The sequence below is a fragment of the Macrotis lagotis genome, chromosome 3 (genome assembly GCF_037893015.1).
Source record: "Macrotis lagotis isolate mMagLag1 chromosome 3, bilby.v1.9.chrom.fasta, whole genome shotgun sequence".
In the NCBI taxonomy this organism is placed as follows: Eukaryota; Metazoa; Chordata; class Mammalia; order Peramelemorphia; family Peramelidae; genus Macrotis; species Macrotis lagotis.
The window spans coordinates 68,491,270-68,505,375 of record NC_133660.1 but is presented as its reverse complement, the minus strand read 5'-3'; the positions used below and the strand labels follow the sequence as shown (position 1 = coordinate 68,505,375).

At 34.3% G+C, this 14,106-nt stretch overlaps 1 long non-coding RNA gene across 16 annotated transcripts in view; it reads left to right on the top strand.

Moving 5' to 3' along the window:
- LOC141517619 (uncharacterized) overlaps window positions 1-14,106 on the top strand; it is a 170,338-nt gene that overhangs the window by 45,357 nt on the left and 110,875 nt on the right. For 11 of the 16 annotated variants that reach the window (XR_012476920.1, XR_012476921.1, XR_012476926.1 and 8 more), the window contains one exon: window positions 4,951-12,307. This is a non-coding gene — a long non-coding RNA (uncharacterized LOC141517619). The remainder of the gene's footprint in view (window positions 1-4,950; window positions 12,308-14,106) is intronic. The other 5 variants (XR_012476925.1, XR_012476922.1, XR_012476918.1 and 2 more) reach the window with 5 other exon arrangements.

Sequence of the window (14,106 nt, the reverse complement as noted above, 5' to 3'; positions counted from 1 at the left end):
GAACTGCACTAGAAGTCTTTCCAGCTTTGCGAAACTGAGACGGCTTCTGTTCTTTTGACATTAGCCTTCAGGAATACAGGGTAATCTCTACACCACAATTAGGCATCTTAACGAAAAATTGTCAAATAAACTTAAGATAATTAAAATCTACTTTAGCCAATTTGTTATCGGAAGACATCAGAGATTCCTTCTAATTCTTTGGTTCTATGATTTCAAAATTGTATATTGGGCCAAGGAGATATAGACCCAGAACAAATCGGAAACTGAATAACCTCATTTTAAAAAATGAGTGAACCAAAAAACAAATTATAGATAATGATAATAATGAAACAACATACCAAAACCTATGGGATTCATTGAAAGCATCTCTCAGGGGATATATTATAGCTTTAAATGCTTACATGAATAAATTGGAGAAAGAGGAAATCAATGAACTAAACATTCAACTAAAAAAAAAAATTAGAGAAAGAACAAATCAAAAATCCCCAATTAAATACCAAATTAGAAATTCTAAAAATTAAAGGAGAAATTAATAAAATCAAAAACAAAAAATCTATTGAATTAATAAATAAAACCAAAAGTCGGTATTATGAAAAAAACAATAAATTTGATAAATCTCTGGTCAATTTGATTAAAAAAAAGAAAGAAGAAAACTAAATTGCTAGTATCATAAATTAAAAAACATGAACTCACCACCAATGAGGAGGAAATTAAAGTAATAATTTGAAATTATTTTGCCCAACTCTATGCCAATAAATTTGATAATCTAAGTGAAATGAATGGATGAACATATACAAAAATATAAGTTGCCCAGTTTAAATGAAGAGGAGATTAAATACCTAAACAACTCTATCTCAGAAAAAGAAATTCAACAAGCCATCATTGAACTCCCTAAGAAAAAAATCTTGAGGGCCTGATAGATTCACAAGCGAATTCTACCAAACATTTAAGGAAAAATTGGTTCCAATTCTATATAAACTCTTTGAAAAAAATAGAGAAAGATGGAACTCTGCCTAACTCTTTCTATGAAACCAATATGGTGCCGTTACCTAAACCAGGAAGAGAAAATTATAGACTTATCTCCCTGATGAATATAGATGCAAAAATCTTAAATAAAATATTAGCAAAATGTTTACAAGTTATCACTAGGATAATACATTATGATCAAGTAGGATTTATTCCAGGAATGCAGGGTTGGTTCAATATTAGGAAAACTGTTATTATACTCAATTATATCAACAACAAACCTATCAGAAATTATGTGATCATATAAATAGATGCTGAAAAAGCTTTGGACAAAATACAGCATCCATTCCTACTAAAAGCACTAGAGAGTGTAGGAATAAATAGACTGTTCCTTAGAATAATTAACAGTATCTATCTGAAGCCATCAACAAGCATTATATTCAATGGGGAGAAGCTAGAGGCATTCCCAATAAGATCAGGGGTGAAACAAGGGTGCCCATTATCACCACTACTATTCAATATTGTATTAGAAATGTTAACTTCAGCAATTAGAGAAGAAAAAGAAATTGAAGGAATTAGAATTGGGAAGGAAGAGACAAAACTCTCAGTCTTTGCAGATGACATGATGGTCTACCTAGAGAACCCCAAGAAATCATCCAAAAAACTACTGGAAACAATTAGCAATTTTAGCAAAGTTGCAGGTTATAAAATGAACTCTCAGAAATCCTCAACTTTTCTATACATGTCTAGCAAGATACAACAGGAAGAGCTAGAAAGAGAAATCCCATTCAGAGTAACCTCAGACAATATAAAATACCTTGGAGCCTATTTGCCAAGACAGACTCAGAATCTTTTTTTTTTTTGTTTGTTTTTTTAGGTTTTTGCAAAGCAAACGGGGTTAAGTGGCTTGCCCAAGGCCACAACAGCTAGGTAATTATTAAGTGTCTAGGACTGAATTTGAACCCAGGCACTCCTGACTCCGAGGCCGGTGCTTTATCCACTACGCCACCTAGCCGCCCTGCAGAATCTTTTTGAAAACAATTATAAAACACTTCTCACACAAATTAAATCAGATTTAAATAACTGGGCAAATATCAACTGCTCATGGATAGGTAGAACTAATATAATAAAAATGACAATTCTACAAGAACTAAACTATCTGTTTAGTACCTTACCAATCAAAATTCCAAAAAAATGACTTTAATGAGTTAGAAAAAATTCATATGGGGAAATAAAAAGTCAAGAATTGTCAGGAGCTTAATGAAAAAAGTGCAAAAGAAGGTGGCTTAGTCCTACCTGATCTAACATTATATTATAAAGCATCAGTCATCAAAACTGTTTGGTATTGGCTAAGAAATAAGAGTGGTGGACCAGTGGAATAGACTAGGTGTAAAAGCAGGAGATAATTATAGTAAGCTGCTGTTTGATAAACCCAAAGAGTCCGGCTATTGGGATGAAAACTCTCTCTTTGATAAAAACTGCTGGGATAATTGGAAGTTAGTATGGAAGAAACTTAAGATTAGACCAACACCTCACACCCTTTACCAAGATAAGATCCAAATGGTTACAGGACTTAGACATAAAAAACAATACTATAAGCAAATTAGAAGATCAAGGACTAGACTACCTGTCAGATCTATGGAAAGGGAAGCAGTTTATGACGAAGGAAGAGTTGAAGAACATCACCAAAAACCAATTAAATGATTTTGATTACATTAAATTAAAAAGCTTTTGCACAGATAAAACAAATGTAACCAAGATCAAAAGAAATGTAGTAAATTGGGAAACAATCTTTGCAACTAATGATTCTGACAAAGGACTCATTTCTAAAATATACAGAGAACTGAGTCATAGTTTTAAAACAAAAAAAATTGATTTCAAAATTGTGGAATGCATTTGAGCCTTGAGGAATATTCAAGTGGACATCAAATGACAAGAAGTGAATTTTTATGAAATTTCAGAAAAATAGCAACTGACAAATAGCAAAAATAAGTATAAAAGGATGTTTTTTCAGAGTTCTACATTTAAAGAATAGTCATAAAGGCAACTGCTATAGTTTGTAACTAAAGGTTAAATTTTTCTTTGAAAAATAAAGTTGTCAGGACAATGGGAAAGGCAATGAAATTGAATGACAGTGATAAAAGTGATCAAAATATTAAATTCTGAATATACTAAACGTAATAAACAAAAAAGTTCCTAATAAGAGAAATACTTGCTAGATGATTTGATTACTTCCTGTCCATTTGTCATGCTGTTGTTTTTTCCCAATAAATTTTCCTTTGAAAACCAAGAAATAAAATTTAGTAAAGTTATATGTTTTTGATGGGAAAAGAAATAGATTTGTAAAAAGAGAAAAAACAAGAGTAAGTTACATGGAGAAATTCTGGAATGCAGTACCTCAAATTACAGTAGTCCTATACATTTGAAATGATAAAATCTGGATGTCAGGTTTATAAAATCTCACTTTAGAGGTATTCCATTTTTAGTGTGTGTTAATATCTCATGTCCTGTCAGTTAAAAGATCATCATTACAGATGATTGTGCTAAAGAATACTAAAAATTCGCATGCTGCCATGGTAGTTTGTTGGAAATACTGTATTTCCCCATGTAGAAGATGTTCCCATGTATAAGATGCACCTTAATTTTGGGGCCAGAAATATGAAAAAATATACATAAAGTTATTGAACTCAAGTTTTATTCATTATGACATTCAAGGAACTTTTGCTCATAGCTTTTATGCATCTTTGGGCAAGCCTACTATATGGACGTATGCTTAGTCCATTCCTTTTCATGAACCTGAATCAGGCAATTGTGGCCTCCTTTGAAATCGGTGACTTTTCATCAGCAATTCTTTTTTTTTTTTTTTAAGGTTTATTTTGCAAGGCAAAAGAGGATTAAGTGGCTTGCCCAAGGCCACACAGCTAGGTAATTATTAAGTGTCTGAGACTGGATTTGAATCCAGGTACTCCTGACTCCAAGACCCGTGCTTTCTCCACTACACCACCTAGCCGCCCCTTTCATCAGCAATTCTTCTGGCCTCCTGCTGAGCCATCTTTGTGGACACAGGAATTCCTCTTGTGCTTTGCTCTTCATCCATCTCTTTCCCTTTCTAACTCAGGCCATTTTTCTGACCTGCCTCTCGTGGCCTTCATTTTCAGTAGGGTTTCTTTTGCCTGTAGCCAGTCTTGGATTGTTTTCTCAGTTAGAGGAGGACCAAACTGATGTTCAGCAGCACCATTTCCATTTACTTTTGCAAACTGGATCACTTTGAACTTGAATTCAGCACTGTAGGAAAATCTTTTGAGTCATTTCTGCACAGAACATAGCAAAATGTAACATAATATACTGGTAACAAATGCAGAACAATGAGGGCGAAGATAACAAACATGAAAAAGTGGGAAATGTAATTAAAAAAAATCTACAACCACTGTATAAGATGATCCCAATTTTTAGACCACAAATTTTCAAAAAAGGGTGCACCTTTTATATGGGAAAATATGGTAACTTTTTACAATCCTGGTATTCAAGGGAAATGTAACATTTATAGACAAAGGAAAGATGGCCCTCATATTTGCAGATAGTAATTTAATAGGAAAGCTTGAAGGATAGGTTAAGATGGGTGCTTGGTGCAATAAGGCAATGTGACAAAAGTGTTTGGAGTCCTTGGGAGAACTTTTGGTTGATATGGTCTTGTACTTTTCTAGGAGTTGTGGGATCTGAGAAAAGAAATTAACATATACATATAGGAGGCACCTAATGAGTGTTTATTGACTGACCTATTGAGATACCTGTGGCTGAAGTGATAATAATCCATAGCCTGAGCATAGTTAACACCATTTGCGAATGATACGAGATGACTGAATCTTTAAACTCAGTGACCGTCTTCAGAAACACGACAAGATTAGTGCCTATAGAAAATGAATTATTTGTTAAAATAGAAATACCAGATGTTCACTTCTTTCTTCCTCTCTCTTTATATCCCAGGTGAACTTCTTTCTGGTCCCCCTATGATTGTAGCATTTACATCACTGTAATCCTTGAAGAGGATGCCTCCTTGAAGAGTCCCTCAGTCTTCAGTGACAAGGTCATTCTCTCTTTCCCAATTGAATTTGTTTTATAAAGGTTTATTTGAGGGCATGTTAGGTTCAGGTAAATTTTGGGTTACTTGGTTTGGATGAAAAAGTTGTTACCTATGATTCTACCTCTAGTATCTGGTGGTGAGCTAGACTTCTTAGCATTGTGTTAAATGATAATGGTTAATCTAGTACATTGTCAGAATAACAGAGAATTATTTCCTCCATGCAATGCATGATATCTTCACCTGCTTTCTTTTTTTTTTTTGTTTTTTTGCAAGGCAACGGGGTTAAGTGGCTTGCCCAAGACCACACAATTAGGTAATTCTTAAATGTCTGAGGCCGGATTTGAACTCAGGTAATCCTGACTCCAGGGCTGATGCTCTATCCACTGTGCCACCTAGCCACCCCATCTTTGCCTTCTGCTCAGTGATTCTGTCATCTTTCAAGAATCTAGGTAACATATACTAAATTTGTCAGAGGGTCACCTAGACCACAGTGGGCTCTAACTTGTGTTTTTTGTAAGAGTTATGCTGCTGCTTGAAAATGAGCACTCCCTTAATAGAAAGGCTTTTTTCTCATTACTTTTGCTCATTTGACAGTTAGAGAATTCATGAATTTGCAGCAAGATTTTAAATTAAATGTAGAAGCTGATAGCTACTTCCCCCTCTCCCTTCTTTTCATTTTCATATCATCAAAACCTTCCCATGATAAAATAAGTCAATCTCTGAGAAAGGATCTTTTTTTGAGATATTTTTTAAAATAATTTTAAGTTCCAAATTCTCTGCTTTCTCTAATTCAGAGAAGGTGGGACAAAGTCCATAGCACATATGACTGGTCATGCAAACTAAATTTCTGCATTAACCATGCCCCCTACCCCAAAAAAGCAATAGAAAGAGGAAAAAAACATGTTTCAGTCTGTACTCTGAGGCCATCAGTTCTCTTTCTGGAGATACTGTTTCATCGTTAATCATTTGGAATTGTGATGAATTATTGTGTTGACAAGAGTTACTGTCAAGTTGTTTTTGCTCACTTTGCTTTCCATCAAGTTATACAAATTTCCCTACATTTTTCTGAAATCATCCCCTTTATCATGAAAGACCAATTCCCAAGGTGAAGGCCAAGAAAATTCTGCTCCAAACTCAAGACCATGAGTATTCTCTCAAACAGAGTGTGTTTTGATGGCCTCTCATGGGAACAAGCCTATAATTTTGTCTTAAAAAAGGAAAAATTAGAAGACTATTTCATTCCTTCAGTTGACTCTGATCTGTAAGGAACTTATTCCGTCTGTTCCTCTTCACAGGGATCTGTGAAAGAACATTAGCAGGAACCAAATGTTGATGACTTTTAATATCTTCATTTCTATTCAGCCTAACAAAGATGGAAAGAATAAATGTGGGGTCAGAAATCAGTGGATAAGCAGGTGGCTGTTCTAAACTATATCTATTAAGGTAGGGAAGACTAGCAGACAATTCGGTGACTGAGGCAGGGGATTCTACACCCCTCTGTGTGTGTGCACATGATGTGCATGTATGTGTGTGTGTGTGTGTGTGTGTGTGTGTGTGTAAGTGTTCATATCTTGCAAAATGTTAATGAGATTATTCAATTTTCTAATGCCATGGGATAGATCATAGTCTTACAGACATTTCTCATATATTTCCATCAAGAATCTGTCAGAGTAACTAAATGAATAGAGATATTTAATTAAACTCTACCCCTACTATTTCTACTAGGTGTACTGCTTCACCTGAAATCTGTTAGGATATTCTTTTAAGCTAGTTATCTTTCCCAGTGAACCTGACTACACTAAATCAACACAGAATTCTGTTCTAGAGATAGATTCAAAAGAAATCAAGCACAGAAAATATAAGGCAAAATCCAGAGACCATTACAAAACTATACATACAGCAGGAGCTGAGAACACACATTTTGATGAGTATGATGACACCTAGTATTAATGAAAAAAGATGGAAATTGATTATCCATGTCCTGGGGGGGCTGTCTTGGAGCTACCAGATATGAATCTAGGGGAAAGAGTGGAGGGTTCACCCTGACTTGAAGGGGGAGAAAGACAGAGGGGTAAGAAAAGGATGGAAGGGGAAGAAAGAAAAGGAAGGTGAGAAGAAAAAGAGACAGGGAAGGGAAGAGGGAAGAGAGACAGAGAGATGGAAGGGAGAAAGAGAGGGAAGCCCCCAAAAAAGGAGAAAGGGAGAGAAAGGAAGTAAGGGAAAGAGAGAGAGAGGAAGAAGGAGAGACCCATCCATTATTTTTAGTTTTATGTTCTACTCAGGTTCCTTTTTTTCCTAAGGTTCTAGAAAACCTATTCAGCTTTTTTAATTTTATTTATTTAAGGCAATGGGGTTAAGTGACTTGTCCAAGGTCACATAGCTAGGCAATTATTAATTGTCTGGGACCAGATTTGAATTCAGGTCCTCCTGACTCCAGCCTGTGCTCTATCCACTATGCCACCTTAGCTGCTTCTCAGTTCTGTTTTAAAGATAGGATAGACACATTCAACTTAGATCAATGTACACCATTGAAACAATGTAAAGACAAACAGACTGCCTTTTGTGCAAGATTAGGGGAAAAGTTGTAAAACTCAAAATAAGTAAAATCTTTCTAAAAAAATAAAGAGAAGGGGGCTAGGTGGCACAATGGAAAGAGCACTGGCTCTGAGTTCAAATTTGGCCTCAGACACTTAATAATTACCTAGCTGTGTGGCCTTGGGCAAGCCACTCAATCTCATTGCCTTGCAATAATTAAAAAAATAAAACATAAAAATAAAACAAAGAGAAAAACAAATTTTCAAAAAAAAAAAGATAGGATCAAATGACTGGGGCCTTTCCCCAGAGTGTTGAAATTTTGAGAGTGAAATTATTCAGCAGTATAGAAACAACTGAGCTTAGCACCTATTTCATAAGATTGATTAATTATAATAAGAAGCCACCAGATGGTATGCTTCTCCCTTGTCAGCAAAAGCCCAGGTGACCTCCTCACTGACTTGGTAGCATCCTGCTTCCCCTGTGATCAGCCTCCCTTCACAGGGGCTCCATGGCATCTTGAGATCTCTGTTCCTTCTCTCAACCTATTTCATGTGGTAGATACAGTATCATTTTCCCATCAGTTGAATTGTATTAAATAGTTGATTTGATGCTGCATTTACTGTTGTTTGCCCTAAGTACATTGTCTACTTACAGTTCTGGAGGAGACACGTATCTTTTTCCTCCCAAATGCTGTCAGGACTGGAAGTTAGTATTAGCTTTTTCCAAAAGCTAAGTTAGATCTGAATTAAGGAAGGAGAGGAAGAAGCGTTCTTTTAAAATTCTCATTCACTTCCTTCTAGAGGAGAGAGAACCTATGATATCTTCCTATATGTCTGTCTTTAGGGGAAACAAGAGTCCCATTTGGGGAAGGAAACTTATTTTGTTTTATCTCTCCTCGGGTTATGGAATCAAGCTAGAATCATAATCCATCTTTTTTTCAGAACACAGAGTATATCAATGAGGTATTCAATTTGGTCTAATGTTTGCCAGTGTATGACTTTCCAGAAGGAAAGATGGTATCAGTCCATATTACTTCAAGTTCCTATCTGTAAAATGGATATAAATACATACATGCACTTACAGAGATTGTTATAAGAATAAGGTGAATGATGTATATGAAAAATTTAAGTGCAATCTGTGATTACCAGGGCTAGTAGTATTGATGCAATGTCTCTCTCTCTCTCTCTCTCTCTCTCTGTCTCTTTCTCTGTATATGTGTGTGTGTGTGTGTGTGTGTGTGTGTGTGTGTGTGTGTCTGCCAGCACATTAAACAACTGAGGGAAAGGAAGTCTACAAAGGAAGGGAAATAAGTGCTGCTAACATAGCAAAGATTCTTCTCTACTTTACCTTAAGGTAAAGGTAGTAGTCCTGATTGATTCAAAAGTGTTTGCACTATCTCATTGGGTTAAGAATCTCACTTATTTCCTTTATACTTCTATTGATGAATCAATAAGTATTTGCATATTTATAAGGACAATTCTTCCATAAACCTTCCAATGTCACACTGCTTTGACTGCTCTAATACAACACCTATACACTATTAGTCCCAGGAGAAGGATGCTAGCAGTAATAGGTAGAATCTCAGCATCCTTTAGCATGATCCTCTGCAGTTGGAATTTCAATCAAGTCAGATGAATAATAGTATTATTTGATTTTTTCTGTTTAAAAAATGAGGGGAAAGTCATTAGAAAAGAATTGATTAGAGAATTCTGATTATTTATTTTCCTTAAAAACCTAAGGAGTGCTATTTTAATAATGCCTCATTCATTATACAAACCTTTCTCCCACACAATTTAAATAAATCATAATAGGCTATCTAAATTCCTTTCAACTTAAAAAATCCCCACTCCTGAGTATGTAGAACTCATGTCAATTGTATCCCAAATTTATTATTATGATACAAGGTAGACTGTAAGCTTCAAGAGAGCATGGACCATTTCATTTTTGTCTGTCCAGCCCAGTGCTTAGCTTGCTTGACTCCAGAAACATCTTATTTAGTGTCAAAGACTGCCCTTCTCTGAATGTTTGATTCCTACTATAACTTAGTTCATCATCTGGATATGACTTTGTAATCTATTTCATTCACTAACCTCATTATATAGTCATTAGAATGAGATGAAAAACTTTTATTCTGGGATGAATCCCAATTTCAATTGGGATTAACCACTCTGGGTCTCAATTTTATTCATTTGTAAAATGAAAGGGTTGAATCGAGAAATAACTGAATAACTTTGATGTGAATGTAATGGAATACTATTATGCTGAGTTTTTTTTTTAAATCTGGAAACACTTTCATGAACTGATGCAAGTGAAGTGAGCAAAACTAGGAGAACATTGTACACAGTAAGAGCAGCATTGTGCGATGATCAACTATTATTGACTCAGCTCTTAGCAATGCAATGATCCAAGACAATTCTAAAAGACTCATGATGGAAAATGCTATCCACTTTCAGAGAAAGTGCTACTGAGTCTGAAATATGACTAATATGGAAATAGGCTTTACATGATTGTACATATATAATCCATATTGTATTGCTTTACTATCTTAGAGAAGAGGGAGGGAGAAAACTTGGAACTCAAAATTTTATAGAAAATGAATGTTAAAATTTGTCTTTACATGTAATTGGAAAAAATAAAATATTATTTTAAAAATGAAAGGGTTGGATTGGAGGGTCTCCAAAGTACCTTTCAGGTTTTAAAATTATGATCCTATGAGCTTTGCCTTCCTAACCTTTGCATCTCACTACACTCTTTCATCTACTACATCTTTCATACACCCTATCCTTCAGTCAAACTGGCCTACTCTCTGTATCTTGAAATGCATGATGAGCTAGCCAGATTCCCTGGTTCTGTTTATGCAGTTCTCTGTACTTGGAATGGCATCTTCCCCCTTCTTCACATTTTGAATTTCCACCTATATTTTAAAACATAACTCAGACCACTTCTATCATGAAGTATATCTGATCACTGTCAGATGGAAATGGGACTTTCTCCTGGGACTTCACAGACCATTGTTCTTGCAGCTCTGACATGCTCTTACCATATAATGTCATGTACCATCCTGTTTATTTCCTATTTTCTTCTTAGATTGTAAACCCCTAAAGGCATGTCTTCTCTGAACTATTTTATGTAATAAAGAGCCAGCACAGTGCTATCCACAGAGAAGCACTTAAGAAGCAGAAATCAATTCATATTTATTAAGTGGAAGAAGACAAACCTAGCCTTTAGGGAGTTTACAATTTAATGGAGGAGATAGAATACAAACAAATATATAGAAAAGAAAGCTATATATAGGATAAATGGGAAATAATTAACAGAGGGAAGGTACTAAATCTAAGGAGGGCTAGAAAAGTAAATGATATAGATCTCTGGCTTTGGAATCAGATGACCTGAGTTCAAGTTTTAGTTCAATATATATTACCAGCATGGACTTGGGTAAATTACTTAACTTTCTTAAGACTAAATCTTATGATTTGTAAACTAAGAAGTTTGGACCATATCCTTGGAAATGCTCCCCAGTCATATGTCTACATTTTGATATATGTTAAGGACATGCATACCAACAAAGAAGATGGGGTGGTCATATAATGAATTTTAGATAAAACAGACAGATAAAACTGGCACTTAGATCCACACATATGTATGTATAAGGAGAAGGAGAACTAGAGTGAGAAAAAGGAAAAGAGAAAACAGCAGAATAAGCATATAACCTATGGAATCATATCATATATGATATAATATATATGTATATATATATATATATTAGGAGTCTATGTGGAATTTGGGGAAAAACATAGAAAAGAGTTATATAGAATGAGAAAGTCTAAAAGGGCATTGATTTGTACAAGTGTAAACCATTGTTGATAAAATCATGGAACCACCCAAAGTGCCAATTCAACTGGCCTATTTTGCTTCCACTTAAAAATGAATTTATTTGCCTGAAGGTTTCCTTTGTGTGAGTATCTGCTAAGTAATATTTGCAAAATGCATGACAGAATAGTATAGGATACACACATAAATGATTCTCCAGGGTACTCAATTTGATTAATCACCTGAAGTCATAAAAAAATTTATTAAGTTGCTTCTTAAGTACCAAAAAAATGGCCCTTTATTTGCTCTAAGTACACTGGTTAGGCAATGACTTCCATTTCTTTCAAGACAAACCATTTTATAAAATACTTTCTAAGTGATGATTAGGGATTTTTAGTAAATATAAAGAAATAAATATTTAGAAATATAAAAGAAATATAAATATAAAGAAACAAATAGAACCAGAGTAGAATGAGAAACGAATGGCAGTGTGCTAGGAAAGTAAACCTCTTGCTAATTATAATTCCCCACCAAAATTCTCATCCAAGGCTCTAAGTGTTATTTGTGATTCTTACTTATTGTTACTTCATGGTAATAATTTTCTAACTCAGGATTTAATTTCAAAGTACCCCAAAGGAAATACAGTTAAACTTCTGTGAGCCATGACATCATGGTTCTCTAGTCCATGATCCAAGCCAGAAGATATGTTTTATTTATAATTCTATTCCAGTCATTTCCTACAATGGATTTTGTTCTCATTAATGTCAACCAAAACATATGTCTGTGCATTCTATATAATTCTTGTCAACAATCTCCTTTTAGTAGGTTTGTCACAGAGGGTCTATCTTCCATGTGAGAGGTCTCCCTCTCTTTCTTCTGACATCACAAGGATACCTGTGAAGTACAGAGAGGCAGGTCAGTGTTGAACCCTAGTTCTTGCCTTCCCATGTGAATATTCCATTTTTTAAAATCATACTGTTTCTTGAAGATATTCTTGACTTCTATTCTTATTCATAGTGCCATATTTGTTATCTTTTCACATCTACTCATACCCCCCAGCACCTTTCCAGTGCTTTCAGAATGTTACCCATTTTTCATTTTTTTTTTGAGACTCATAGAATACTAATATTTAAACAAGGGTGTTCATTTTCAGGAGAAGTTTGAAGTCAATAAAGGAGTTTTGCAATTTACTAGACAATATGACCTATTCTCTTCTTTCTTTTTAATTCTGGGTCTAATTTATCCATTTGCACTCTATACACATGTGTGTGTTTGTATATGTATGTATGTACATAGATATGTGTATAACACACATACAATGTGCATATATATGTATGTCTGTAGACACAGATACAAACACATATAGTACAGCCCATATATATACATAGACACATGCATGTGTGTTATGTTTACATGTTTATGTGCTATATATATGTATATATATATATATATATATGTCAAAGTTCTACTGGTTGTTTATGTAACTGCATTCCATAATTTGAATATGGATATCTTTTATCCACTTGGTTTTTCCTCCTTATGTGTACTGTTAGAACTACCTCTTCTGAGGAATTGGAAGTTTTTTCTAGAATTCCAGAGCTTGAATCAGTCATCACAATGTCATTCATAAACAAAAGCATTTAGAGATTGTCATAATTCATAAAGGATCTTTCTTCCAGAATTTTAACCTTCACCCTGATTTATGACCCATTTGATGTTAGTACGTGAAAACCTTCTAAATGAGTGTTTTGCTCTATCAGATTAAATACTTAACAAATGATAAACACAATGAGATGTTGCCTCTACATATTTAAGTACTTAATGAGATGGAAAGTGAGTAAAATCACTTATAAGAGTCTACATATTTCCCATGATGACCTTTATCAACATCTATATATGCAGATGATGCTCAGAAAATTTTTGGAGATGAGAAATTAAACAAAAAGTTCAATATTTATTGATGTTCTCTTGTTTGACTTTGGTTAAAATTAATATTTTCCCATACCTTTTGTATCTTTGCCTAACCAGATTCTTTGTGACTCAGTTCTTCTCTGAATGTGTTCACAACCATTTCACTTCCCTCATGGAGTTCTTTTGTGCTTTGTTTAGCTACTTTCACCATCTTGGTTCACCTAGTGACTTTTCTATCCCCTATATGAATATATTCTTATATGAGAATTATGTACTTGATATTTTTTAAGTTTGTAATAAAAATTTTTATATCTCTTTTTAATTTTTTTCTGCTTATTTTCCTCTATTTCCAGCCTTGAATTTGCTCAGAATTTTAATGCTCAATTGAGGGTCTTGCTAAGCTCCCTTTAAACTGGTACTTTATAGTAGTACCCTATACTCCTTATCTGTGATTTATGAAATGATACTTATTATCTATCAACATCCTGATTCCCAAATCTCTAAACATACATATTCTCAACTGGTGCTGTCCTTGACTTCCATATCTCTCTACTTGGTAAGCAAGTCAACTGTTTGCTGACTAAGATTACACTCCTTTTTATGGTAATTTATATCAGTTAAACTTCTATATTAAATTATTATAATCCAAGTTTCTTTTAGAATGAATCCCACTTTCATTGTCAAAAATGTTTAAATAGGTCAGTTTGAGTAGTTTTCATTGAACACAATACTTTTTATCATTTTTTTGTATAAATTTTAGTTTTTTGCTCATAAGTCAGAGAAATCATAGAAAGTTAATTCAG